We start from the raw sequence: 26,858 nt of genomic DNA on the forward strand, positions 1-26,858 counted from the left end.
TCTTTTCCTATTTGCTTATGTTTACTAGGAAGAGGAAAGCATACATTTGCAGCTTTGCTGGACTTTAAACAAGTAAACATTGCTCAAATCCCACTTACTAAAAAATAGCCCTGCAGTATTTTGCAGTGCGATTGTCCCCAAAGCCTCGTGTTTATTTGAACAGAATGTATCTCTGTGCAGTATGAAGAGCATGAGTGTGTGGGGGCATGCTCATGTGCATATGGAATCACATTTCTTTAAAGACATGCAGACGTTTGTGTTAGTGAGGTAAAACCTATGGAAATGCTAATGCTTTTCATATTATAGTAATTATATGACACTTAGAGCTTTGGGATCTATTATTCCCCTTTACTGGTAGAAACTTAAAAAAAATTATGAAATGCAAAGAAGCTTTTACCTCCAAATTATCAGATAATCTGAATTCTTCCTCCAGAAGAAAAGGAAGAGAACAAAGACTAATCAAGTCTCTGGTATCAGGGACTACTGAAACAGCCGAACTCCAGCATTGAGTTGAGAGTATTTGAAGTGTATGCTTGATACTTGATGTGTGAAGTTGCTTTTTGATTTCCTGTTGTTTTGGTTTGGTCTCGAGACTAAGTTGGTATAGTACATGCTGCAGTTCTGGAACATGGAGGGCTCACTGAAATGTAGCAAGCAAAGACATCCACCTCCGTCATATAGGAATTTGTAAGTTCTCCATATTTCTTTCAGGATGTGAGACCATTTTCACTGGCACCCTTGGGTGGGAGCAGATGACTTGAATGAAAGCCTCGGCAGTCCTTGACTGTCCATCATCACCAATTGCAAAGGTGAGTTACGCAATATTATGAGGAGATCAGGAAGTGAACTACGAGCGAAAGAAAGTTGAAGGGTAAAAGGTTGTCTCTCTCCAAACAATGTACATGATGGACCCCAAACCCAACTATCTACAGGGTCCAGGCGAGGTGGCAAGTGGTCCTTAGGGGGCCAGGAGCGTGTGGGCCCCCTAACGGTGGTGGTGGAGGCTCTGCAACTGCATGGGGCTGCCACGAGGAACGGGGCCTCAGCTCTTCTCATCTCTCAAGAGATACTGGGTATCTGGATTTTTCTACGAGGCTCTCAATTTTTAAATGTTACCTAAAATTTGGTTTAAAAAAATCTGTGTAATGAACGGATGAACAAATTATGGTACAGCCATAAAATGGAATACTAGTCACTGTAAAGAGGATGAACCTTGAAAACATTATGCTAAGTGAAAGAAGTCAGTCACAAAAGATCACATTTATAGGAAATGTCCAGAATAGGCAAACCCATATAGAAAAAAAGTAGATTAGCAGTTGTCATGAAGGGAGGGGAGAATGGGGAGTGACTACTAATGGGTATGGAGTATCTTTTGAGGTAATAAAAATTGTTATAAAATTCAATATAGCGGTAATGGTTGCACAACTCTGAGAATATCCTAAAAGCCACTGAATGTACATTTTAAAAGGATGAATTTTACAGTATGCCAATTCTTCATCAATAAAGCTATTATTAAAACAAATATTAAAACTGGAAGTAGGGGGCACTTTTAAAGTGCCCCAATATATATGTCCATCAAAATATTTTTGAGCTCTCATCCAGTCATGCACAGTTGGCAGAACATTACAGTGTACTATATAGAATATAATCACTTGCATTTAAAACCTGGCTCTACACAACCTGCTGACTGTATGATCTTGAACTAGTTAGTGGTTCTGAGTTCATTGATCTTACCTGTAAAATTAGGAGAATTAAATGCAATAATGTAGAGAGTAATTTCTATGTACATTTTGTAAACTACAAAGGCAGTTTATTGGCACTATTATGATCTAATAAGTTATGAATAAATTTGATACTAATTTCCCACACACAAATGTAGACTAAAGGGGGGGGGGGAAGTGCCTTGGAAAGGCTCCCCTGTGGTCAGATGGCCAGTACCACTCTAGTCCAGGGGTTCTTAACCAGGGGTCCATTGACCCCTAAGGGGTCTGTGAGGGGAGCTTGAATTGAGAAAATTTTCTCTGACCTCCGATGTTGAGTGGCATAAAACTATCTGCTGATACCTTCTGAGAAGGGGTCTGTGGTCTTCACCCGACTAGCAAAGGGTTCCGTGGAGTGAAAAAAAAGCTTAAGAACCCCTGCTCTAGACCCATCTCCTTCATAAGAGATGACGCTGGAAAAATCTCTTAATGGCCTTTTTTTCCAACTTTCTCGTATGAAAAATCAAGGTATTATCAGTATATCTTGCTTCTCGTAGGGGTAACAGGGAGGCAACTGTGGGAAGAATGAGATGCAATGAAAAGAGAATTGGTCTTGGGTAAGATGTTATTCCATTCATCCCTTCAACAAATATTTACAGAGGCCCTACTGTGTGCTAGGCATTGGGCTAAGGGCTAGGGGCACAATGTGAAATCCAAGGAGAAAATAGATTTTAATCTAATAGTCATACAAATAATTGTACAAGGTCAGGAAGAGGAGATTCAAGGTGCCAGGAGAACAGCAATTTTCCCAATCAGAGAAGACTTCCTATGGAAGGATGATGAGAAGAGAGATGAAGGAAGAAGACATGCGAAGGCCCTAAGAGACGGAAAACCTTCCTCATGCCCTCAGTGGCTGTGCAATCCTGGCAGATCTTCCTAATTCTACCAATCAAAACAGTGCACAGCACAATCACATGGCTCCTTCTGAGGTTAAGTGAGAATATCTATGGAAAGGGGTGCATAGAGAACAAGCTAGACACCAACAGATTGGAGGAAATAATTACCCAAAGTCACAATGTCTATGAAATAGCAATTGAAAATGACTAAAATGGTAGAATGTTCTGTAGGTATATGGCTTTCTCAGAGGACAGCCAAGCTAAGGTCCATGGAGCATGATCCATATGACTCTTTTCCCACCAGATTTACAGGCTACCAGAGAAGCACCGGTGGGTAGGAGTCTCTAGGCCCAGTCCGGTTTCTTTGTGTGGTTCTGGTTGACCCTTCTCTGGACAGACTCTGCCACCTAGAAGGAGCACCCTTTGTTGGGGAAATCTAAGTAGTGCGACCAGCTCTCCTGGTTTGCCTGGATCTAGGGTTTCCTGAGCCCAGCACTTTCAGTGTCAAAACCAGGACAGTCCTGGGCAAACCCGGATGGTGCTTCCTCTAAATCTAAGTCCATTTCCTTTAACGCCACTTGTCTTGGGCAAGCCAAAGGCATAGCTGCCCACAACCCAGGAGGCTGGATGGGGGAACCATGTAGTCAAGGGGTTAAGAATTTGGAATTGGGCAATGCAAGACCTGAGTTCAAACTTTGCCTGCTAGAGTGTCTTTACCTGAAGGATGAAAGGCTAGGAGTTACTTAATGCTTAACATGACTTCTGGCATGTGGTCAGCATATATTCTTGCAGAGTGATAGAATAGATCTTTGTTTCTCCTTCTGACCTAGGCAGGGAAGGGCTCAAATGTGCATTCTCTTCCTAAGAGCAGGAAGCTGCTGAGCTGCTGATACTGAGCGTTAAGACACTGTTCTGTGTTGAAACTTTTATAAAGATGATAACCCTGCTGTCTCTTGTAGTTTGGGATTTGCACACTCCCCCTCTCTGTATAACATCTGTATTGTAACAGTATATTATGAAAACTTCACCTGGTGTATTGTAAGCACAATCCCAGGGAAATTAGTGTTAAATATTGTGATCTTCATTTCAAGATAGAGGGGCTGGGCACGTTCCACCAAACTGGAAGTATGTTTCCATGGGGAAGAAAAAAATTCATAGTTGTAATGCAATATTAAAAATGTTGCCCAGCTGAGCATTCCATGTAGGGGCTTGTGTAGAGTTTTAATCTCTTCACCTGTTGGTGTTGGGAGAAAAGAGAAAAACAGAGAGGAAAAGGGGGAGGAGGGAGACGAAGGGCTTATATGAACAGGGAAATCACAAGCAAAGAGGAGGGGGAAAATTTAAATGATCCCAGACCGAACTGTTTTGCTGTTAATACAGAAATACAGTGCAAGACACATTTAATGGGCTCTATTTTTTATTATACTATGCTGAATAATTAAGTTTGAGGCTAAGTGTCACATGGATTTATCTTTTAATTAAAAAAGCATGGTTCACGCATATTTGAGTGGTAGTCCAAATAAATGCAATATAGAAATTTATGTTTGTTTATCTAGGTGTTAATTACCTAGAGATTGTTCTGGATTACTTCTTTTTATAAAGTGTCATAGGCTTGTGTCAGAACGAATAAAGCTTGCCCATGGAACCTTATCAGTTTGCTAACTCTGGTGCTGGTCTGACCTGCAAGGGGGCAGGGAAAACTTTGGGGATTGTTATGTATACACACCTCCCCATTCAACCCACACCAAATAAAACAGTCTTTTTAGAAAATATTCCTAGGACAGAAAGGCACAAATATATCTTCCTTGTTTTACAGCCTCTTGTCCACAGCTATTTATAAAACATGTGATTATTTATGCATTGGATTAGGAGCTGTTGGACTTGGGAGAGGCAGAGAAGGAGGCTCCAGTTACCTGGTTCCCCCCAGAGGCAAAGAGGGAGGGTTTCCCAGTGGAAACTGGGCAGGGACAGGAAGTTGGCTGCCATGATTTGTCTGAAATATGTCAGCCTCGCTGCTGCTTCCAAAAAGCCAGACAGTGGGAGAAAGAGGGATAGTCAAGTTAAGGGTTAGAGGTCACTTTCTTTTTTTCTTTTAAATTAAAGACGCAGAATGAGCGAGCGAAACCAGAAGCCCTCACAAATTGTTCATCATCCTTTGAGTCAGCCCCGTGCCTTTTTCTTTGTTTACAAAGTGAATTTTGGTGGCAGGTTCAGTCAAATGGCTTAGCAAAAACGGATGGCTTTGGTCAAAAGGTTCAACTTCAAAGAAAGAGACTTTCCAGGGACAGGAAGAATTCCAAACCGATCTGAGAATATCCACGCTGGCTGCGCTCTCGTGCCGGGGAGGTGTTTTCCCTCGCGTTTTCTGTGTTGCCGCGCCTCCATTTTTGGCTGTCAGATCACCAGGAAAAAAAAAAATCAATAAAAGCAACTGCGGGGCGCAGTGGACTGTGGACTTCCCCGTCTGAGACGCAGGGCTCGCGGGGTGCAGGGAGAGCAGGAGAGCAGCGCTCCAACCCAAGCTGGGAGAGCCATGGAGACCCCCAAGCAGCAAGCCAGCCCAGCGTGGTAGCTCTCTTCTGGGTTTCGTTTTCATTATGTGTTTCCTCCCTCTTGGGGAAGAGGTATGACCTACGGTAGGACCTGGGGAAGCGATCGCGTCCTGGCTTGAAGCGCCGGGGAGGGAGGGTCGCCTGGCGGGCACTGAGTGGGGCGCAACGTCAGGTGGGGGCGCCTGGAGCCCTCGAGTCGCCACGGATGGTGGGGATACCCGCTGCACCCCAGGAATCTGAGCCAGCCCCGTACCTCTGAGAGATCAAAAGAGAGGGGCCGCGCGGAGAGATCACCCCGCCTCCCCACCCCTCACCGATTCCGGGAACCGTCGTCAGTCCCCAAAGTTCCTCTTGGGCGCGCAACGGGACGACGCGCCCGAACGGGTCTCGCTTTGGCGTCCGCCACCGCGGAGGGCGCGTAGGTCTTGTGTGGCGCCTGCAGTAACTCCATTACGGAGGACGAGGATCGATGCCCTCGTACCTTTTAAATTATTGCCATTTAACTCTGTTTTCCTCCCAAATCGCTGCCCGTTTCCTGCCCCAGAACCATTGCTGTCATCAGACATTGGGTCCCAGCTGCACTGGCGGTAGGGGTTGGGGAAGCTGTTGGGTGGCTCTGAGCTGGACATTGTCCTGGGGGTCGGGGGACTCGGGCCCAGGACAGAGGAGGGTGGTCCCTGCCTACCCTTTCCCACCCCCCATCCCTCCATGCTCAGAGCCTGGGGGCTGCAGGCTGAAGCGGGTTTCAGGGAACAGGGAGCCAGTGAGGTACTGAGTGGGAATGGAGGAGAGACTCTTTAGCTTGGGGATCAGAGAAAGCTTCTAGGGCTGAGTGCTGCATGGGAAGGAGAAGCTGACTACCAGCAGACCCAGGGAAGGAAGTGCTGGCAGAAGCAATGGCAGGTGCAAAGGCTGGGAGGTAGGGTTAGTTAGTCCTGCCTGCTGGAGGACCCCTACCTGACCAGACTTACGGGGAAGCTGGTCCTCCATGTCCTACTAGAATGGTCCAGGGGCCGCTGGTAGCCTGGCCCTGCCCTCTGCAATTACTCTCTTTGAGGGGAGGTTTTTCCCTAGAAAGATCCCCGGATTGAGAGGGCTTTGGGGGGCACAGTTCCTAAAAGCCCAGGTTTTAGAGGTGGGGAAGGAAGGGGTCCTGCAGGGCTCCTGGAGGCAGGTGGCATTCATCTGGAAGGATCTGGAGGAGCCCATGTGCCCAACAATGTCCATCAGCCTTTTATTCAACAAATCAGTTCTTGTGGCTCAACTGCCCAAATTCTCCAGTGGGTCCTTACATGAGATTAACACCCGCACTCCTTTTCTTAGTGGGTTAAATTGTGTCCTCCCTCCAAAATGAAAGTTGAAGTTCCAACCTCTTTGAAAGTGACCTCATTTGGAATGAGGGTCTTCCCAAATGTAATCAAGTTAAGATGGGCTCCTACTGGATTCCAGTCAGACCTAAACCCAAGTGGTGGTATCTTTATAAGAAACAGGAGAGGAAGGTTTGGACACAGAGATACAGGAGAGCAGGTCATGTGACAACATTGGCAGACACTGGAGAGATGCATCTTCAAACCAAGGAATACTAAAGATTGCCAGGAGCCACCCAAAGCTAGGAAGAGGCAAGGAAGTCTCCTTCCCCAGAGCCTTCAGAGGTAGCACGACCCTGTTGACACACTGATTTTGTACTTCGAACTTCCAGAACTGTGAGAATCAATTTTCGTTGTTTTGAGCCACCCAGTTTGCGGTACTTTGTCATGGCACCCCAAGAAATGATCATATGTGATCTGACTTTGTCAATCTTTCTAGCCTCATCTTTTCTCTCTCCCTCAGCACCCTCCATCTCTAGCCAGAATGGCCTTTGGCACTCCAGAATTGCCAAACTCTTCCTGCCCCAGGACCTTCATACTTGCCATTATCTCCTATCCTTACCATTCTCTGTGTCTTACTCTTTTTAGGTTTCGACACAAATGTCCCTCAGAGAACTAGTGTCATGTTGGATCCATACACCCCTGGTATTGGTAGCACCACCACAGCCTGTCATCTGTTTCCATCTTCTTTGTGGCAGCCAGACTCTCTGCAAAAACCTCGTTTACCCCTCTGTTTATATGTTTATGGGCTGCATTCCTTACAGGGGCTTATATGCCATGAGCACAGGGATCTGGCACAAACAGTGCTGCTACAGAGTAGGCGCTCAAATCAATATTCATTGAATAAATAAAATATCCATGCCTAATTATCTTTACTAATAATCAGAGTATTGTGGGAATTGTGCCAGCATTAGAAAGAGGAGTTCTTAGGCTGTTTCCAGAAATGAGGCCCCCCAAACAAAGGGGAATGCTGTCTAAACTCCAAATCAGGCTGCAGCTTCCTGGAGAACTTCCTGCCTGGACGTGTGCGCCTGTTTCCGAATGTGGGTAAGGAGGGTGAGTAGGTCACTGTTCTGGGAGGGCTGGCCTGAGGTCCCAGAGTTTTGGGGTCCTCTGCAATTGGCCACCCGGGCTCTACAGAACACACAGCTGGCAAGTGAGGAAACCTGGATCCAACTCCTAATCTACTGAGCTCTCTCTCTCTGAGCCTCAATTTCCTCATCAGGAAAAGAGGCTGTGAACATCTGCCACACAGGCTTAGTGAAAACAACAAATGAGAGGATGAGGGAGAGCTTTGCAAACGGAAATGCTACACACATCAGTTATGACCACGATCATTAATATTGAAAAAATATGTGTGCCCGGCCCATGCCCAGCAGCCTGGTCATCATCTGCCGTGGCCACCCCAGCCCCCTCCCTGGCCCCATTGACCCTGGCCACACTGGTGCCCGTGACCTTGGGGTCAACACCTCCCCTTAATGCCTTTCCATTTCTCAGTGTGCTGACTGGAGTGATTTTCGGTGAGGTCCACATAAATACTTCAAAAATAATTCACGGTGAAGAGGAATGCTTCTGGAACGGATGATGGCACGACGAATTAAACGCTGTATAGGGCTGAGCGTAAATTATTTTAATGCATGTAATAGATCCGCCCAGGGAGACTTGAGCCACTCCAGGTCAGGCCTGTGAGCCCCCGGGGTCCGGAGGGCAGGGGGAGCAGGTGTCTGGGAGCCTGCGTTGCTGGGTGTGAATCATTTCCTTCTCTGAAGTCCTATTCCCCCAGCACTTAGGGCCTCCTAAACCAAGGAAAAAATGGCAATGTTTCCATGTCTGACCAGGCAGGGGAGCTGGGAGACAGATGAGGCAGTGCTAAGAGCCTTTGTTGGCAATGACGACAGCCAAACAGGCATACCCTGCCTTGCATTCATGGTCTGCTCCTCTTGTGGGGAGTAAGGAATGGTTTCCTAGGGCGCCAACCATTGCAAATGTTTTGTTTTCCCTGAAAATGTTGAGCAGCAGGCCTAAGGTTCCACTTCAGGCCAATCAAGAAACAACATGAGGCACTTAGATTCATTCTATGTTAGTACAGGAAGGTATCTTAAAGATGATAGTGTTCAATGGACCCATTCAAGAGAAAGGAACACTGAGAGGGTCAGAGAAGCCCAGGATTTTGTGTCCCCACACATAGAAAATAAACACTTTGTTATATGTAAAGGGTATCTAAACAATATTTATAGAGCAATGGCTCAAGATTGTGGTGATGGTTTTGTAGATACTAAAGTAGGCTTGTAATGCAGAGGAAAAAAATTCATTGATTCAGGAATGTGTTACTATGACCCCTTAAGGTCAGGTAAAGAATGATAGTGGTGCTCAACATTGACCCATATCTGGAGCTAAGTCTTCATCTACTCAGCATGATTTAATACCATGCATTAGTGCCTGTGTCTGTACTTGGCACTGGCCACACTACTAAAGGCCAGACAGTGGCCCTGATCTCAGGGATCTCACAACTGCATGATTACTCTAGGAAGACCCCAAATCAGAAAAGCTATAGTAACACATGCAGTGCACTCGGCTGAGCTCTGGGACCTGGCTCTTCCATGGAGAGCTCCCTGACCGCCTATCTGGTGGTGCCTGAAATCCCACCTTGCAGGCATGCACACCAAGGTCTATATGATTGAGCTGAGAGCAATGGGACTCACATGCTATGGGAACAGAAAATTTAAGAGGGCCAACATTTCAAGGGAAAGCATCATGAGTTGAGGGATGAGCCTAGAATGAAGAATAGAGTATGGATGTGAGGGCATGAGAGAGAGTCAGTGAGGACATTCCAGGAGGAAGGACTAAGGCACTCCAAACCAAAGATCCAGAGGTTCCTGATGGGGTCTGACACCAGTTAAGAGACCAGGAACTCTGGAACTCCAGACCAGACTGAGAGTAGAAGGAATGAGGGATTGGGGTAAGTCTTGTATGGGCAAGTATAAGTAGGATGGTCCCACAGTGTTCTCCAAATATTTTTTGTAGGCTGTGTAGATCAGAAGGTCACTGACAGATTTTGTTACTGGGAGGAGATATGCTGGCTGGTAAGGAAATAAATCATGCTATAGCTCCAAAGTTAAATTGTGAATATTCAAATTTTGAACCACCGAAGAAATCTTCTGAGGTGGTTGATGATTTCTGTCCACCCCATGGTATAAAATTAGGTGTATCATCTCCATTAAGTCATCTCTACCCAATCCAAGTACAATATATTATTCCCTCCTGTGTGCTCCCAACATGCCTTGCTCTGGGCAAGAGTGTGGACTTGTTACAACATGTTAGGACAGTTTGTGTTCTGTCTTGACAACAAACATCAAACTGGAACGAGCATTTGGGGCCAGTGACCTTGGATTATTCACTCGTGGATCGCTGACGACCATGCTTGATGCTTCATGAAGCATGTGATGGCTCCACATATGTCAGTGAATTGATGCAGTTGGGTAGCATGGTGGCCACAGAACCAGGTTTAAAATCTAGACTTCCTGGATTTTAGATCTGTATGATCATGCTATCTTCCATGAAGTTCCTGGGAAGAAATCACTCAAACCATGAAAGATACAGTTGGCTCTTAGATGGCAAACTTGAAGAAATCCAGAATGACATGTCTCCAACAGCAATGAATACCATGGGGCCTCAGCAGATGCTGTCAACTCTCTGTATCAGATCACTCTGATTCACCCCTAATTCCATCAGCAGTCACAGTGGACAGTTCCAGGCTGGACAGTTTCCAACATCAAGAACCACAGGAGCTTGCTCAGCTGCTTGCAGGGCTGCCTGAATGCCCCTAGTGCAACCATCATTCAACATGGGCTGGGAGTCAGTGGACTGGCATTCTGTACAGTACTTTGGAGGGTCCTCATTTGATGGAAACCCAGTGGTCCACTGTGGTCATTCGCTCAACTGTGCACCCAGTGCTGGCTTTCCTCCCATCTCTGTCTCACTTCTTTATCCCTTCATTTGTGCTCTATGGGATTATGTACACCCAAGTCCTTGTCTATCAAGTGTCTGCTTTGGAGAGGAACCCAGCTAAGACAAGAACTAAATATATATATGAATAAATGTGTAATGAATGAAGCAAGGAAGGAAGGAGGGAGGGAAATTATGGAGAAGTGAGGGAAATCTGAAAGGAAATACATTCCAGGGTCCTCCCTGGCCTGGATCTGAGAACAAGGACAAACAGCCAGGAGGGCTGTGTGGCTCCTGCCTGAAATATATACTCAGAGTCACCTGCAGTACTGCAGGTGTTGAGAGGTGGCATGCAAGTTCTCTTTGTCTAGATGGCACAACCTGCATCCATGATCCACTCCTAACATGGTCCCAGAACATACCTCCTTGTGCCTGGTCACTGACCACACCTCCACCTGCTGTTGAAGGAAACTTTAGCAATCGATGAAGTCGGTGGTCACCCCAGAGAGAGAAAAATTGTCCTTTCATGCTACAGGAAGACCTTGGAAATCTATGTTCTGAGCCACATCCTATAAAAAACATAAGCCCCAGATAACTGAGATGGGAGTGGGGAATAGAGAAGAGCTGGGGCCGAGTGAGGAGAGGATTCAGTGCCTATTCCAGATGGTTCCTTCCCACCCCCCGCCCATTTTGATATGAGGACAGGAACGCATCATGTACCTGAAGGCGGAAACAGAAGGCTCCACCAAAGATTGGACTGAGAAAGCCAGACGCTGCCGAACATTTAACAACAACCAGCTTTCTCCCTGGTACCGGCTGTGAGTGCTGCTAAGAATAGAACCAGGACTAGGGCTGAGTCTCTCTCTGCAAGCATCCTTGGGGGACACACTTGCTGAACTCTTGCAGGAGATCCCACTCTGACTCAGGATGACTGGGAAGGGGGCTCAGACCGCCCACCTTGGGCTCCTCAGTTGACCTGCCCTTTCTGTGGCATGTTGTCATTTTGCATTCATGGAATGCTTTAAATCACTATATATTTATTGTCTGTGTTTGGTGCTGAGGAGCTTGGAGGAGAGAGAAGATGTCCTTGCCCCTTGAGAGTTTGGGGGTCCACCTGGAGTTACAAGATGGACAGATGGAGAAGTGGAGAGAAGAGGCTGAGGAGATAATGCTGTGGGGAGTCACATCTTAGGGAGCAGGAAGAGAAGCTGCTTCAGTAGCTTCTGTGGGGCCAGGAGAGAAATTGGGAGATGCTGGTTCTCAGAGCCAGGGAGGAGAGCTTCAGGGGCGTCTGCTGGGTCAAGAGTGGCAGAATTGTCTGGGAGACCACTGGGATGGTAAGAGGGAGCCATCAGTAAGCATCCAGGAGTAGGCTCAATAGAGTGGAGGATGAGGCCACATAACTGCATGCCATTAGCAGGGATGGGAGGAAGCAGGAGAAGGAGGCTGGGGGAAAAAAGTTGAGTAATAAGCCGACAGACACCTTTGAGATATTTGGCAATAGATGGGAAGAGATGGAGAATATTGGGGATCAGTGAAACATGAGGTGAGTTGGGCAGGGCACTCTCCACACACCCTGCCACTTAGACTTGGCCTAGTGAAGGAAGCTCCACTCCTATGGCCAACACTGGGTAAATGTCGCTGCATGGATCTTTTCTTTCCCAGGAAACCTACAACCCCCTTGTTACATTGAGAAATTCTGCCCTTGCTAAAGAGTGGCTTCTCTAATAAAATCCAGTGATTCAAATATGACTAGAGCTAAGGAATTGAGTTTCTACAAGATGGTAGCCAACACCAGCATTTGGTTCATGGATGTGGAATTTTTCTCTAGGCCGGAGTCACTGGTCTAGGGAAAGGAACCTAACATTTGACCCAAGGAGCACTGAATAGACTGTGACATGTGCTGAGGGCGATGGCTTCAGAATGCTTGTTTATGATGTATCCCCTCATTCAGCGGATGCTCACTGAGCACTGCCTTGCCTGAGTTACAGTGTTGTGAGAAGATCCCTACTGGGCATAATCTCTGCTCTTGAACAGAGGTTTGGCACAGAAGGAAGGACACTGTTCCAACCCATCCATTCCTGAGTTCATACTCCAAACCCGTTTTAGGAGACTTCTTGGTAATGAACATTTGCTCAGCGTTCCTTCCTGAATGGAGGAGCATGGTGTCTTGCAGGATGGAGAAATAAATCAATAATTTTGAAGAGATCCCATCTCAAAGACTAGGAATAAACTTTAATGTTAACTGTGATTTCTCCTGATGTAAGTCCTCAAGTTCTGCCCCACCATCCTCCAACAGAAAAGCCTAAAGGGCAAGGATGGCAGGGATCTTTGCTTCTCTCCTCCCACTCAACACCTTCCAGTTGGTGGGATTTAGGGATTGTCATCTCCAAGCAAAGTGATGGCATTAGTGTCAGTGTGACAGACATCCATTAATGCCTCCTTTGCCATTAGGTGGTCCTCCCTTCTTCCAAAATTCTCTATTTTGCTGCTTCTGACCAGTGTTGACCTCCTTTCCCCTTCATCTTTAAAAATCCAATTTTACAAGCTGTTGGTCTTGAGTGGGGACGGTTACATTTATTAATTTGAAAAAACTTTTTTTTCAATGTCTCCTGCAGCCTGTTCCCCCTGCTCCCATATAGCTGCTGACCATCTAGAAAGGCCTTCGTGTGCACTCCTTATATCTTCAGGATTATGGACTGACGGTCCTGGACGGTGTGTGTGTCTCCTGCAGAGCTGTTGCAGTTAAGCATCTTGGCTCTTTGTTGGGCTATGGTCATGAGAAAGGAAACTGCATCAGTGCCTCTGGGGAATAATTCCCAGGGCAGTATATAGCACTTTTAATGACACCCAGACTAGTCTGGCTTCCCTGCCCAGAACTGATCAGTTCCACTCTCCAAGACTACTAAGCATTGCTAAAATCGAAGCACACCCCTTTTCTTAGAATCTCATTTCCTTCCTTTTTAAAAATAAGGCCATTGTTAGCAATAGGTGGTGTGTTTGGTCATGTGGGTGGTCCTGTGTTCCCAAAGCATGATGACTACACCCTTAGCAGGTATTCCTATACTCAGCCCCCATTACCTGCACCTTCACCCTAACCTCCAGCTGACTGCTTGATTTCATTGCATACTGTCAATTCACTGTCCTCAAAGTCACCCTTCTCAGGAGATTCTTCCTTGCCCATTGTCTCAGTTGACCTGAGCTGCTATCACAAACAACACAAACTAGCTTTGGTTTCAACAACGGGAATTTATTGGCTTATGGTTTTGAGACTAGAAGCCCAAAGTCAGGGTGTCAGCCAGGCAATGCTTTCTCCCCAGAGTCTATAGCATTCAAGTGCTGCCTGCAGGCAATCCTTGGGGACCTTTGGTTTATCTGTACTTCCCAGCACAAGGTGATATCCTCTTCTTTTTGGCTTCTGTGCTTTCCAGATGCTTTTGATAAGGCCTGCAGTAAGCTGGATGAAAGCCCAACCTGCTTCAGTTGGCCACACTTTAACTAAAAATAACTTCTTCCAAAGGTCCAATTTACAATGGGTTCATCCCAACAGAAATATGGATTAAGATTAAGGATTTTTGCTTGTTGGGGGGCATAAATCAACCTGCCACACTCATGCTGTGCCCTACTAGCAGTACTTCAGGATTCAGTTTAAGTGCTCCCTTCTCCTGGAAACCTTCCTTGACTCCAGAGGACCTTGCCAGTGTCTCCCTTCTCTGAGTTCTTATGATACTTATGACCCCAGCAGCATAACTCAACACAAGATGGCAGGCCGTCTTGGCTCTAATCTGGCCTCCCTGCACCAAAAGGGCCCTGGTGACCAGCCTCTTTTGATCCTTCTTCCTTTGTCTCCTTGAAGTGCCTAGCACTGGAGGAATCAATCAGGGTTTGCTGTGCGGTTGACCAGTTGAAAGAGAAATGGACAACTGAACCGTGGTCTGTGTAATTTGGTGGCTTTGGCATTCTTCTGGGGTTTCCAAGATCAGAAAAGGCAACAAAAGAATGAAGGTGCAAGCAACACAAAGGTAGATCTGTCTGGAGGTCTCCTGTCCTGCTGTTGTGTGATTACATGTCTAAGATCCTAGAACTGCAGACCTGATGACATGGGACACTTAATCCTGCCCGCTGACCACAAACAGACATGCCTTAGTGAACCCCCTTTCCTGCCTGATGGGGTCGTCATTTAACTGAAGGCTGATTTCTGTATCAAAGGCCCTTAACATATCAAAATAGCCTCCCTGGAGCCTAGCAAAATCACGCATTATACTTATTTTTGCGTAATGGTTTACAAGGCTGACTGGTTCAGGGTTGAATTGTAATTCTAACTGTCCCTTCTGAGGACACTGCCATTAAACAGACTATGTAATTTAAAATAGAAATAACAACAATGGCACAATCTGTTAAATTGCTTATCTTGATTAGACAATGGTCAGCAATAAGTGCACGTGGTTTGGCTGCCTGCCTCTTTCTTTCTGTACATTGGTTTCCCTTTTCTGTTGGGTGACAGCTTGTGTTGTGTCTTTGCCTGTGTGTATCTGTGTAAATGAGTTTAGTCACTTTGACTTGGATTTGAAGCCGGCTCCACCTTGGCATAGGCATGTGCCCTAGGCCAGCTTTCTTGGGCTCACCTCTGAGTAGGGGCAAAGCAAGTTTTGCAGACTGTGGTGAGGAGCAGCGTCACAAAGGGGCATGCAGCCCCGGGTGGGCACACGGCATGCACGTGCCACATGCTGGCCATCCTGTGGCTGATGATGAGGATGCACATGTGTGCATGTGAGCTGTGATAATGGATGAGCTCAGCCTCTCGGTTCACTGCAGTATTCCCCTAAAGTAGATCATTATTCTGTATGGAATAAATAGTGTTAGCGGGCTGATATGCTTAAGGCTAATGAGCCCATGTCTAGCATCTGAGAAGCCAGATAACAAGACATGTTTTTCTCCATTGGTTTCTATTGATGTATTAATTAATGAAATCCAAGATTCCCCTTTGAGCTGGAGGAGTGTTTAAATCACTCCCGGGCTGTACATAGCACTGCCTTCCTTCCTGCTCCCAGATGCCGCAGAGAGCTGGGGTAGGGCAGAGGCCTTCCTGTCGCTGGCCTGGCCCAGGTAGGAGTTGGAGCAGGTAGTCTGACAAGCCCTCCATGGCAAGGAGCAAAGCAAAACTATAGCAAGCCCTCCTTCCTCATCAACCAGAGAAAGTCAGCTCTGGCACTGGGGGCCTTGGTTCCAGGCCTGTGAGTCCCAGGCAAGGCTCGAATCCCCCTGCAGGTTTATTTTGAGCCACCATCTCCTATCCCACGTGGTGGCCTGGTAAAAGTCACACTGCTGAAAGGATATAGGTTTGGTTTCCAGATCTGCTTCTTGCCTTTGGTCATTGTATTGTCATAGTCAAGTTGTTTAAATTTACTCGTCTAAGAAATGGGGATAATGATAATAAATACTCCAAAGAGTTATTGTGAGGATTATATGAAATAGCACGTGGGAAGAAATTCCTGGAATGGTGCCTCACATTGAATGGATAAGTAATGCAATGGGAATGATTATTACTTGTAACAATGATGATACATCTTATTAAATATGGAATGGGGAAAATAAGATTGATGAAAAAATATATTTTTACGAACATGAAATTGCCTTATTTTTAATACTTTCTAGTGACTTTAGGCTTTTCTGTCTGGCAAAAAGATATCCTTTAGGGACTTGCTTCAATAGCTATTTAAAATCAGTGTGTGATTAGCATTTTATTTTCCATACAAAGAGAAAAAGGTATTTGACAGGGGTGAGGGTGGGGTGGAGGGGGAGGTGGGAAGCAGCATTGCTGTAAGTGGCTTACCTATCTCTCAACAATCTTGCCAGAATCAATCATTTGTTTCTTGTCGCCCATAAGTAACCACAACCCCACTGCACCTCCTGGTCCATCTGAACCTATAGTCAAGGGAAGGTTTCTTTCAAGTCTGTTCTGTGTTAACCATGGAATTCCCAGTGCTGCAGTCGTCACCTCTCAGCCTGAGGCAGCAAGGCAGATTCAGATACCTCATATCTTGGCCCACTGTTGCTCGTGCCTGGAGGCTGGAAAGCACATGTCTCCAGGAGCATGACAAGTGTCATTTCACTGCTCTGTAATCATACAGCAATGACCTGTGACACCTCATAATGGGAAGCATGTGCACAGTCCCTGGTTCCTCCATGGTGAGGCGCCGCGTCTGCCCTCCGATGCTGCTACTGGAGTGGGGATGGACAGAGGACTCCTCACCTCTCCATCGCCACCTGCCACACACCCGCCATTTCTTTCTTTTTCATGTATCATATCCATCCACCTAAAGTTTGCAACTCAGATTCTACTCTATTTAGAATCAATAACCATTTAGCATTAAAATTCGAGCCAAACTATAAACCATAAAAGTCCCTGATTATTTCATTCGTAATTTGTTAATTGAGTTAGATATTTAATTACACATTCCAAATATTTGATGAATTATTTCAGTCCTGCATAGAAAGCAGTGAGGGGACTTACATCTTTCAGGAACCATACAGCTTAGAGAGATGACATCCAGGAAGTGCTGGTACCATGTCTGAAGCCTGAAACACTGGTAGGAGGGGCTGCTTTTACTTTGAAGGAGCCCGCCCAGACATTCACAAAGTCCAGCTTGGCGTCCAGCACCCTGAACCTGTGCATCACCCAGACTTTCTTCATCAACGGCACCCTCTGCTCACCCTTTTCTTTTTGGAGACATAATCTTTTCTCCTTTGATTGCCTTCCCGCAATATAAGGTGATCCTTGTTGCTTCTTCTTATCTTCCTGATGGCGTGCTTTTTTGACATGGGTGAAAAGGAGTTGGCTCCTTGCCCCTGATTCCTTCTGACCCTGTCCCTTTCTTTTCCTCCCAATTCGTCTCGCAGCAGGCCCTGTCTGCATCGGACACCAGATGGCCCCCACAACCTTCTTAGAATGGATTTGCATTAGATACTACTCCATCTCCCACTCCCTCCCTTAAGGTGTGGGAGTGCTGTTTCTCTAGAAGAAGAAAAAAAAGATAATTTCAGTACAAGAAAAAATGCACAAATGTTCATTTCTGTATCTTCTGGATCCTTCTGACAATAAGTGGGTGCCAAATCCACACGGTCCCCAAAGTATGCCATGATCTTCCTGGACCATGTCTTGGGGACCCCCATCTGCTGGCCACTAGCCTTAGGAATCCATGGGATGGTATCACCAGATAATGTAGAAATATGTGTGTTCAAGTGAGGTGTCTGGTCTCGATCTGCCTGGCCTTCTGCTGACATCAGCTTGTCTCTTTGTTTTGCAGGTGAACTGAGAGCTGAATTGGGCCTAAATAACAAAACAGAGGATTGCGGCTCACACACCCTGGCCAATACCAGACTGAGAGGGAGAATAAAAGATATTTCTCACTAATCTGCACTTTGAATCCTCTTCTATTCTCATAACAGATTGTGGCAGGCCATATGTGGAACTTCCAGTGACCATTGCAGAGAATCCCAGGAAAGATGAATGGATGATGTGGAAGAGAAAGCTGCACCCCAGCGGCAAACCTGCAACACAGCTCAGAAGGCGCAAGTGGGCTCTTAAAGGGCCAGCTGAGCCCCAGTGCCGTGCCAGGGTAGGCAGGGAAAACTGTGTCCACTGCCTTCTCCAGTGGCGTTGCTCAGATGCAAAAAGGTATGTTTTCAGAAATTAAATTAAGGTGCAGGGCCCCAACTGTCCTTATTGGAAAGATGCAAATGCCCATTTCCTCCAAGCTGAACTGCTCCCATTTGAGTGCAGCCGTTCTGACATGTCAGTCTACGAGGGCACAGTGGAAGTTTGAGGACCAAGAAGCCCTTCTGTGTCTATCCACAAGCATTCCTAGAGAAGCAGAAAGAATTAAGGAATTCTGAGATCTGGGACTTGCCCTGGCTCTGCTCTTAATTGGATCCGGAGATTGCCACTTTATTTCTCATGTTTATACTCAACTGATAACAAGGGACAATATGTCTGGCACAGCTGGAGTGGAGGGGATTCCACCAGAGACAGGGATGGGAAAGGTCATGCAGAACTTGCAAAATTCCAATCACTCAGGAATTGTGGCGAGGTGGAGGAGAGAATGACAGCTTCATGGGGCAATTAGCTTCTCCATTTCTTCTGTGGCTTCTGTGCTTTTAAATTTATATGTATTTTAACCAGCCTGCGTAAATAGATATGCCCGTTTTTATGAGAAGCTGCCTCAGATCCCTTTGAAAATAGGGAGCATGTAAAGTAAAATCCAATAAATAATTTTTCAGTGGAATACTAGCTGCAGTGAGTGATGCAGGAGGTGCACCTTTGCGCATCACTAAGCCTGGGGCCACCTTGAAATAGTGATGTTTCCAGAAGCAGGAAGCTTTCTGGTCCACAACCCCCTGCACCCCGGATACTTCTGAACAGCAGCCTTGGGGCATGTCCCACAGGGCTGAGGACATCCTGCCTGTCCTTGCCTCTACAGCACAGCCCCCGAGTCCCCCAGAACAGTCTCACTCTGCCCCTGCTCACCCCACTTCCTGGACCACTCCACCATTTCCACCATTTCCCAGACCCTTTAAAGAATCAGCTCCTCCTTGGCTCAAGATCAGTGCTTAACAACTGAATGAAAGAGACAATCCTATAGTGTTTTGGAAGAAAAGAACAGACTGTAGAAAGATCTTTATCATCTTGATAAACTTCTGAGTCAAGGTGTGACAAGCCTGATTAACTGATTAAATGGATTCCGTGTGCTTGATTTGCTTCCTTGCCTCCTTCCCAGTCTTCTCCTTCAATTCCTGTCCTTAGAACCAAGATCAGTCATCTTCTACAGAGAGCCCTTCAGGTTCCCCATCTAGGATGCACCCTCTGATTCTCTTTCACTTCCCTCTGTATACATGCTCCTTCTATCCAGAATGAGCAATTCCTTTGCTGTCTTACCTGAGCTGGTCTCCTCTTGGGTTTGCTTTGAGACCTGGCACAGATTAGGCTTTCAATAAATGAAATGTATGAAAAAAACTGCAGACACCCTCTTTGAAGACCTCCTTGCATTCGGGATGCCACTGACTGTACTCTATAGGGTATGATGAAGCTGATCTTACAAATGTGTTCAATGTCAAAGATTCTACCTTCAGACCTGGAAAGAGTTGGGGAAATTAGCAGGAAGAGAGGATTGGAAAAGGCACTTCTCTTGGGAAAGGGCAAGGCAAAAAGTCCTCATCAGCTGAAGGTGAGAACAAGGAATTTGGAGTGATGGTGGCTGTTGAGACTGGAGAATGCCAGAAGTAGATCCCCCAGATCAAACACCAACCAAAGAGACTCTTCAAATACAAATAAATATCTAACGTCGTTGTCTTTAGGGTGTTTGAGCTTGTATAGTGCATTTCTACTCTGGGACCAGGCCCTGAGACTGGGGGTAGCAGTGGAGAAGATGCATAGAAAAGGAAGTGAGTCTCCTCAGAAGTTTCCTGGAGCCCTTGACGCATGCCTTGCAGACTGCAATAGAAATGCCTAGTTCTAGATCATCCCAGTGGAGAGTAATCTACAAGGGGACCACCAACTTCATCCCCAGCTTCTAGGCAGGTGCAAAGTCACTGTCTTAAGAAACTTCAGGGACAAGAGTACAACATGTATCCCAGGTCCTGCAATCTATTGTTTGAGACACACACACACATACACCCAAAATTGTGGAGAAGATGGAAGGCTGTGACATAGACTGGTCCATCAAAAAGTCCACAATTTCTCCCTCTCATCCTCCCTCCCACAGATCTGACCTACTGAATACTGTGTATCAGGCACTGTGCTTAGTGGTCAGCCAAAAAGCAAAATCTGTGATATTGTCCTGACCCTCAAGGAACTTACAGCAATGCACAGTGAAAGATTTTGGAGTCGCCCCGGGTCATGAGGGCGGGTTGGAGCTGCAGTTGGCATGACATCTGGATCCCAGTAGTAAAGACACATACCAATCAAAGGATCAAATGACTAAAGGTAAAAGAACAACTATGACAGCTGCTAGAAAGGAAAAAAAAGGCACTTGGTAGAGGACAACAGATATTAGGATGTTGCCTGACCAAGGCTCAGCGATGGGGAGGTCAGAGTAAGACTTAACATTTTCATATAACAGAGAAAAAATATTTTAAAGCAAAAATGCCTAAAGCCTTTTTCACCTTCTAAGGATGTGTGTGCATAGGAGGTTGGGGGAACAGGGTGGCCCCAGGTCATGTGCTTTGGGTTGGGGTTGACATTGACCTGACATCTGGTTTGCATTAAGGCCAAGGACGGGAGATGGAGAACCTCCCTATTTTGTTATTTGGTATGAAGTCTCACTGGATTTTAAAGGGAAAAATCAGAATTCTGGGGTTGTCTTCAACAAAACCTTTCATTAAATCTGAGTACGTTCAGTAACCGGCGCTAATGGCTACAAAGTGTGGACAAGTGGATGTCCTGCTGAAGCTGCTTTCCTAAAGGGTTGAGGACCACTTGTGACTGGTGCAGGGAATGCCGGCATCCCGAGGGGTGGGTCAGAGACCCTTGAAAGCTGCTTGTCTTAAAAGGTTCTAAAAAGGGTGTCCCACAGAGTCTGTTCACAGAACCCATCAGCTCAGCAAATCCTTTGTTCGCAGGCAGAGCAAGGTGGAGACTATCTGGTTCTTATCTGAATGTCCATGTATTTCAAATTATTTAAGAGCAAATGAACAAAGTCTCATTGTTTCAGGAATTCTGTGGCTCCCAAATCGACTTGGTTGATCTGCTATGGGCAAGAGCTGGGGATGCGCCTTGCTATAGTGTCTTTAGGGCTCTGATGCGTGGTTGTTGCTCCTTATTGTCCCCCATGGGGCTCAGAGATTGAGTCCGTCATTTGAAAGGGGAGCCAAGGACCTGTGTCCTCGAGAACTGGAAGAATGACTCAGTGTGAGCATTTATACAGGACCTTTTAGCCGTGGCACCATCCACCTTCAGGGCGGGGTAATCCTTTGTTGTGCGGTCCACCCTGTGTCCTGTCTAGGATGCTGAGCAGCATCTCTGGGCTCCACCCCCAGATGCCAGAAGCCCTCCTCCCCCAGTCCTGGTCCCTGAAATATCTCTGGACATTGCCAAATGGCCCCTGGGGGGCCAGAGAAACCTGGCGGGGGGCGGAGAAAACCCTGCACTTGTGGTCCCTACCTGCTCTCCTCGTAATTTCAATTCCAGCGAGTACTTTTCTGCTTCCTTCTTTTCTAAGAACTATATTTCCGAGGTCCCAAGTGACACATTCGACTCATTAAGGCTTCTTAATTCCCGCATGAATTATTGCTGGAAGGGTCTGGAGGCCCAGTATCTCGCCTTATTACACCTGTAGTTATGGGCACTAACTATGGCCTTTATTACAACATTCAGCATCAGCCATTAAATTCAAGGCATGAAAATGATTATTTCACCCCCAAATCCACTTACCACTGGCACATTTCCATGCATGTTCTCATACCCCCCTGAGCTGCAGGAGCTCTCCCGTCACAGGCTAAGCCCTCTGTGTGGTGACACCCTATTTACTGAGACTGCATGTCAATCAGCCTTCATTTCTCTTAGAGTCCAATTTCAGGATTTTCTTAGGTGTTGGCTTCAGCTAAGATTTCAATAAATAAAGCAAAAGCTAGTGCTGTCACTCTCTCCCTTTCCACCCAAAGATCTTCCTTTTCCCGATAGAAACGCAGTAGGGCTAAAACCTTGCTTGTTTAGCTTGGGGCTAAATAGACCCTACATGAAGCAGAAAAATCATCTAATTTTTTCAATGAAAGCCTGTGCCAGTCAGAGATATTCTTACCTACTCACACTTAAGAGGCATCAAAAAATGTACACATAGTGGAATCCTTAGCCTCGACAAGCAAGTTACCACGTACACAGTTATGAAAGCGATCAAATTAAGAGAGACAATGTAGAATACTTTTGAAATATCAAATAAGCCATGAAGGCTCTTTCATTTTAATGTTTTTTACTTCACCGAAAATGGGGAAATTGTCCTCCTTTTCATTGGTTAGCGGTTCTTAAAGGTTTTAAAATCTGAATATTAATGTAGCTCAGTCCTGCAGGTAATAAATATGTTTTGACAAATCCGGGTGGCTTTCGTTTGAGTCCACTGTGGAAACGATAAAGAGCAAGCGACAAATCTCAAGGGAACCAAAGAGCTGTCTTGGACAATGCCTGGCAAGACAGGAAAGGATGGGAGGCATCTTGGTAACAAAATCTTTCTCTCCTATGAAAGAGTTAACAGAAAGAAATAAAATCAGATATGTGTAGCCTCCAGACGTCCATTAAAGTACAGAATGCTGTTTTCTATCACAGATTATATGCCAGATGTTCAAACTATCTCTAATCATTGCAGATGTAATGGAGTAGAATGTTGCAGTTTGTGAGTTTACTGGCATTAATCCTATATACTGCACAAGGGAAAAGATTTTAAATATATAATTATATCTCATTAATACTCAGGTTTTATTTCCTTTCAATGGAACAGGACTTATTAAAGCAACCATTTACCGCATGTTTTCTTTCAGTAGTTGGCCCTGGTATAATCCTGTGTGCATTCGACGTGTAAATATGTACCAACCTGTGTGCAGAAGAGCATCCAGGAATGGTTGTGAGTCCGCTGCTACTGAAATTTACTTTTATATGCATGAGATGTTTTTATATGGTAAATTGATAAGAGGGACTTAACCACACACTTTTCCGAGTTGCTACTCAGGCTTTCTTCATGCTGGAAATATTTGTATTTCTCAATTTGAAAGGATATTTCCTGAGCCCTGCCTGGCCCTTCATAGCATGCCAGGAAAAGGGGCATTCTGGGCTCCAGAGAGTGACTCTGTGGAGGTGGGTGGGAATGAAGACCCTTGCCCAGCACCCACCTTCTCCCAGAGTGTATCTCCTGGGATAGACCAGTGCTCCCCTCCTGACTGCACCAAGCCTCTCTCCCAAATAACACAGCCTCTTCATCAACCAACTAAATGGGTCTGTGGGATGAGCTCCCACATCAAGCTATCTACTCTGCTGAAAGCTGCAGGAGCGCCTCCAGCTCAGCCTCCTCCTTAGCTGAAGCCTATTCACAGGAGCTGCTCTGCTTCCTTTCCCAGGAGCTATTGGCTGCTATCTCCAGCCTTTGCCCGTGAGTTCGGAAAGGGTCGGCCTTCCTTAGCCCACAGAGGCTGGACCTGTGGGTGGAAAGCTGCACACACCTTGAACTGGGAAATGCTGGGAGCTGGCTTCTCCATAGGGCTAGAGACTGAGGTTTCAGGAGCCCCTGCTCTTTTCTGGACTAACTCTTAGTTCACTTACGAGTGTTTATTTGAAAACTCTTGTAACGGCATCCTGGAGGGTAGGAAACTTGTCGGTCTTGCTCACCCAGTTCCCAGCACCAAGCACAGTGCCTGACTTGTAATCGGTCTTTACTACCTCTTTCTTAAAGGAGGGAATAAAAGAATGCACTAATGGATTGTGAAGGCCTTTTGGGAAAAGCTGGGTGGGGCTGACAATTTAATACGACATCCTTAGCTATCATTTTTGGCATGGAACAGAGTTTGATGGATTCTGCAATAATGAGGTTGACGAGACAGATGGTTGCTGCCAGGAATTCAGCAAAGGCCAGGGTGATAGAGAGGCAACGGCTCTATTTCAGAACCAGGGGCGGTGAGAGGGCATTGTTGAAGCTTGGTTGTAGTTTTAATGCCCTGGGAATGAAATGATCTGGAGGTCGGGTGCAAGGCCTGCCACATGCCGGCCTAGAATCAGGAGGCTGGGCTAGTAAAGCAGAGCTCAGCAGTGATATCTGGCTAGAAGTGCAGGGACTCTGGAATTTGCAAAGGAATGTTCTTAAAGCAAAGGTAATGCAGACTGGAATAGGATGAGGTCCAAGAATTAGAAGGAGAAAAGAGTACATAGGTGGTGCTGAAACAGAGTCCAGTTTATCAAACTCTTTTTCCTTTCTTTTTTTCTTCCTTTCTTTCTTTTTTCCTTTTCTTTCCTTTCTTTCTTTTTTCTTTTTTTTGACTACCTAAGTTATTTCTGGAGACTGCCAACTGGATACACTGTTCTCTCTCTCTCTCTCTCTCTCTCTGGCTTGCTCTCTTTCTCCCTCTCTTCCTTTCCTTATGGGACAGTAAGACCAACAGGAATAAATAAACTGTAAGAGGCAAGTCTGCTATGGTAAGAGAAGTTTCCATGTTAAAATTACTTTAAAGAAGGAGGGTTAAGGAGACTGGTGCTGGTTTGGTCTCCTCTTCTTGTTTTGGAGTCCTGTTAAAGCAGGAGCAGGGCAGGACTGGGGAGGCAGCTGGGTTAGAGCAGGCATCCTGGGGAGGCAGGGCCAGGCCAAGCAGGGGCACCTCAGGGGAGGGAGCTGAGTGTGCACGGGACAGACACTCACCTACCGGCTGCTCCCCAGGGACAGTGGTCAGTTTCTGAGTGGCTTAAAAGCTTGAGAAGGGCTGTCAAGTCCGCAGGTTTGCAGTTTGGTGGGGTGAGGGGAGTACCGTGTGTGTGGGGGGAGGGGTGTTTTAGGAACAGAAGCAGAACAATGAAGGAACCGGCAAAGAGGTCAAATCAGAGTTACTTCCAAGTGGTGAGAACTGCAGAACTCTGCTGAGCTGGAAGGGGAAGGGAGGCTGGACCAGGAATCCAAAGAATTCATCAAGCCAAGGAAGCATGCTGGTGCCTTCTGAAGGAGGACCGCAATACAAAGATGCTTCTCTCATGTCGTTTAACCTTCTCTGCTAGCATGTCGTCTCCAACTCAGGACTGTGTGCTCCAGGAGGGTGGGGACTGTCAACGAAAGTTTGCTGAATATGATACTTGATCAAAATGGAAATATGCCCAAACTTATCTGCAAATAAAATTTGTAATGCCCTGAAGTGTTTTTTTTGTTTTTTGTTTTTATCACCCCCGGCCCCCCCCCCTGGCTTTTTGCATGCTGTCTGCTCTCTGTGTCCATTCACTGCGCTCTCTTCTGTGTTTTTGCTTGTCTCCCTTTTTTGTTGCATCACCTTGCTGAGTCGGCTCTCCGCTGTGCTTGCGGGCTGGGCGGCGCTGTGTGGTGCTTGCAGGCCGGGCAGCACTTGCAGCCCAGGCAGCTCTCCGCAGCATGTGGGCCAGCCTACCTTCACACAAGAAGACCCCGGGATGTGAACTCAGGGCCCCCCATGTGGTATTCGGGAGCCCAACTGAATGAGTCACAGCCACTTCCCCCCGACGTGTATTTAATCCCATATTAGGTTGTCTGAGAGGAGCCTAAAAGAGGTGCTAAGGAATAGGAGGCTCAGCACAAAGTGATGGTTGATGGTTAGGGGTTGGGGGGTGACCGGGGCCATGGGGCAGGAGGAAGCCATGGTGGCTCCAGGCCATGGGTTGGGGTAGCCTGGGGAAAGGGCACCAAGTGTAGTTGCATGCAAGGCTCCACTTCCATGGTGGGGCAAAGACAGGCAGAGTCTGGGGTGTGTACCTTTCCCACTTAGGAGTAGGCTTTGACACTGTTCTGAACACATTAGCAGCGGACCTTCTGGAATGCTGCATGGGAACATGTCCAAATCGGACTCTGTCCAGGCCAGCTTCAGGCCACCCTCTTCTTGGCTGTAGGGACACTGCACCGGGCATTAAGCTTCTCCTTTCTGACTTCCTAGAAAGTCAGAGACCCACAGCTTGGCTTCTAGGCATGTGCCGCCCTGAGCAGGTCCCTTTTGTTCAACTCAGGTGAATTCTCCTGCCCTTCTGAGCTGCCTTCTCTTTGCATCTGTTTTTCTCCTCCTAGACTCTGAGCTCCTCTAGGCCAGGATCCAGGAGCTAGAAGCATGGATTCTGGAGCCTGCCTGCACTTGCTTATAAACCTGATCCACACTTCCCCAATGCTGTGATCATGGGCAGGTGTCTCACCTCTGCAAGCCTCAGTTTCAGCATCTCTAAAACAGGGTAGGTGCCGTGCCACGCAGGGGTGTCCCGCGCGTAGGGGAGCCCATGCGCAAGGAGTGCGCCCGTAAGGAGAGCCGCCCAGCGCGAAAGAAAGTGCAGCCTGCCCAGGAATGACGCTGCCCACACTTCCGTGCAACTGACGACAACAGAAGCGGACAAAGAAACAAGACGCAGCAAATAGACACAGAGAACAGACAACCGGGGGAGGCGGGGAATTAAATAAAATAAATAAATCTTTAAAAATAAATAAATAAATAAATAAAACAGGGTTGGTGTTTTTTTAAAGTGGGTAAAATGTATATAACATAAAAACCTTTGAAATCATTTTTTTAAGTGTGCAGTTCTGTGACGTTAAGTACATTGGCAGTGTTGTGTAGCTTTCCTCACTGTTTCCAGAACACGTTCATTGCCCCAAACAGAAACTATGCCCCCATGAAGCTATAACTTCCCACCCTCCCTCCCTGCAGCCCCTGGTA

The 26,858-nt window shown here is 46.5% G+C and overlaps 1 long non-coding RNA gene across 1 annotated transcript; it reads left to right on the top strand.

Moving 5' to 3' along the window:
• The first annotated feature begins 4,568 nt into the window (after positions 1 to 4,568).
• On the top strand, positions 4,569 to 25,331 carry LOC139436864 (uncharacterized). Its single transcript, XR_011646321.1, has 2 exons — positions 4,569 to 5,220; positions 17,768 to 25,331. It is a non-coding gene; the product is annotated as an uncharacterized lncRNA (long non-coding RNA).
• Positions 25,332 to 26,858: the final 1,527 nt, after the last annotated feature.

This window comes from Dasypus novemcinctus, chromosome 18 (assembly GCF_030445035.2).
Source record: "Dasypus novemcinctus isolate mDasNov1 chromosome 18, mDasNov1.1.hap2, whole genome shotgun sequence".
In the NCBI taxonomy this organism is placed as follows: domain Eukaryota; kingdom Metazoa; phylum Chordata; class Mammalia; order Cingulata; family Dasypodidae; genus Dasypus; species Dasypus novemcinctus.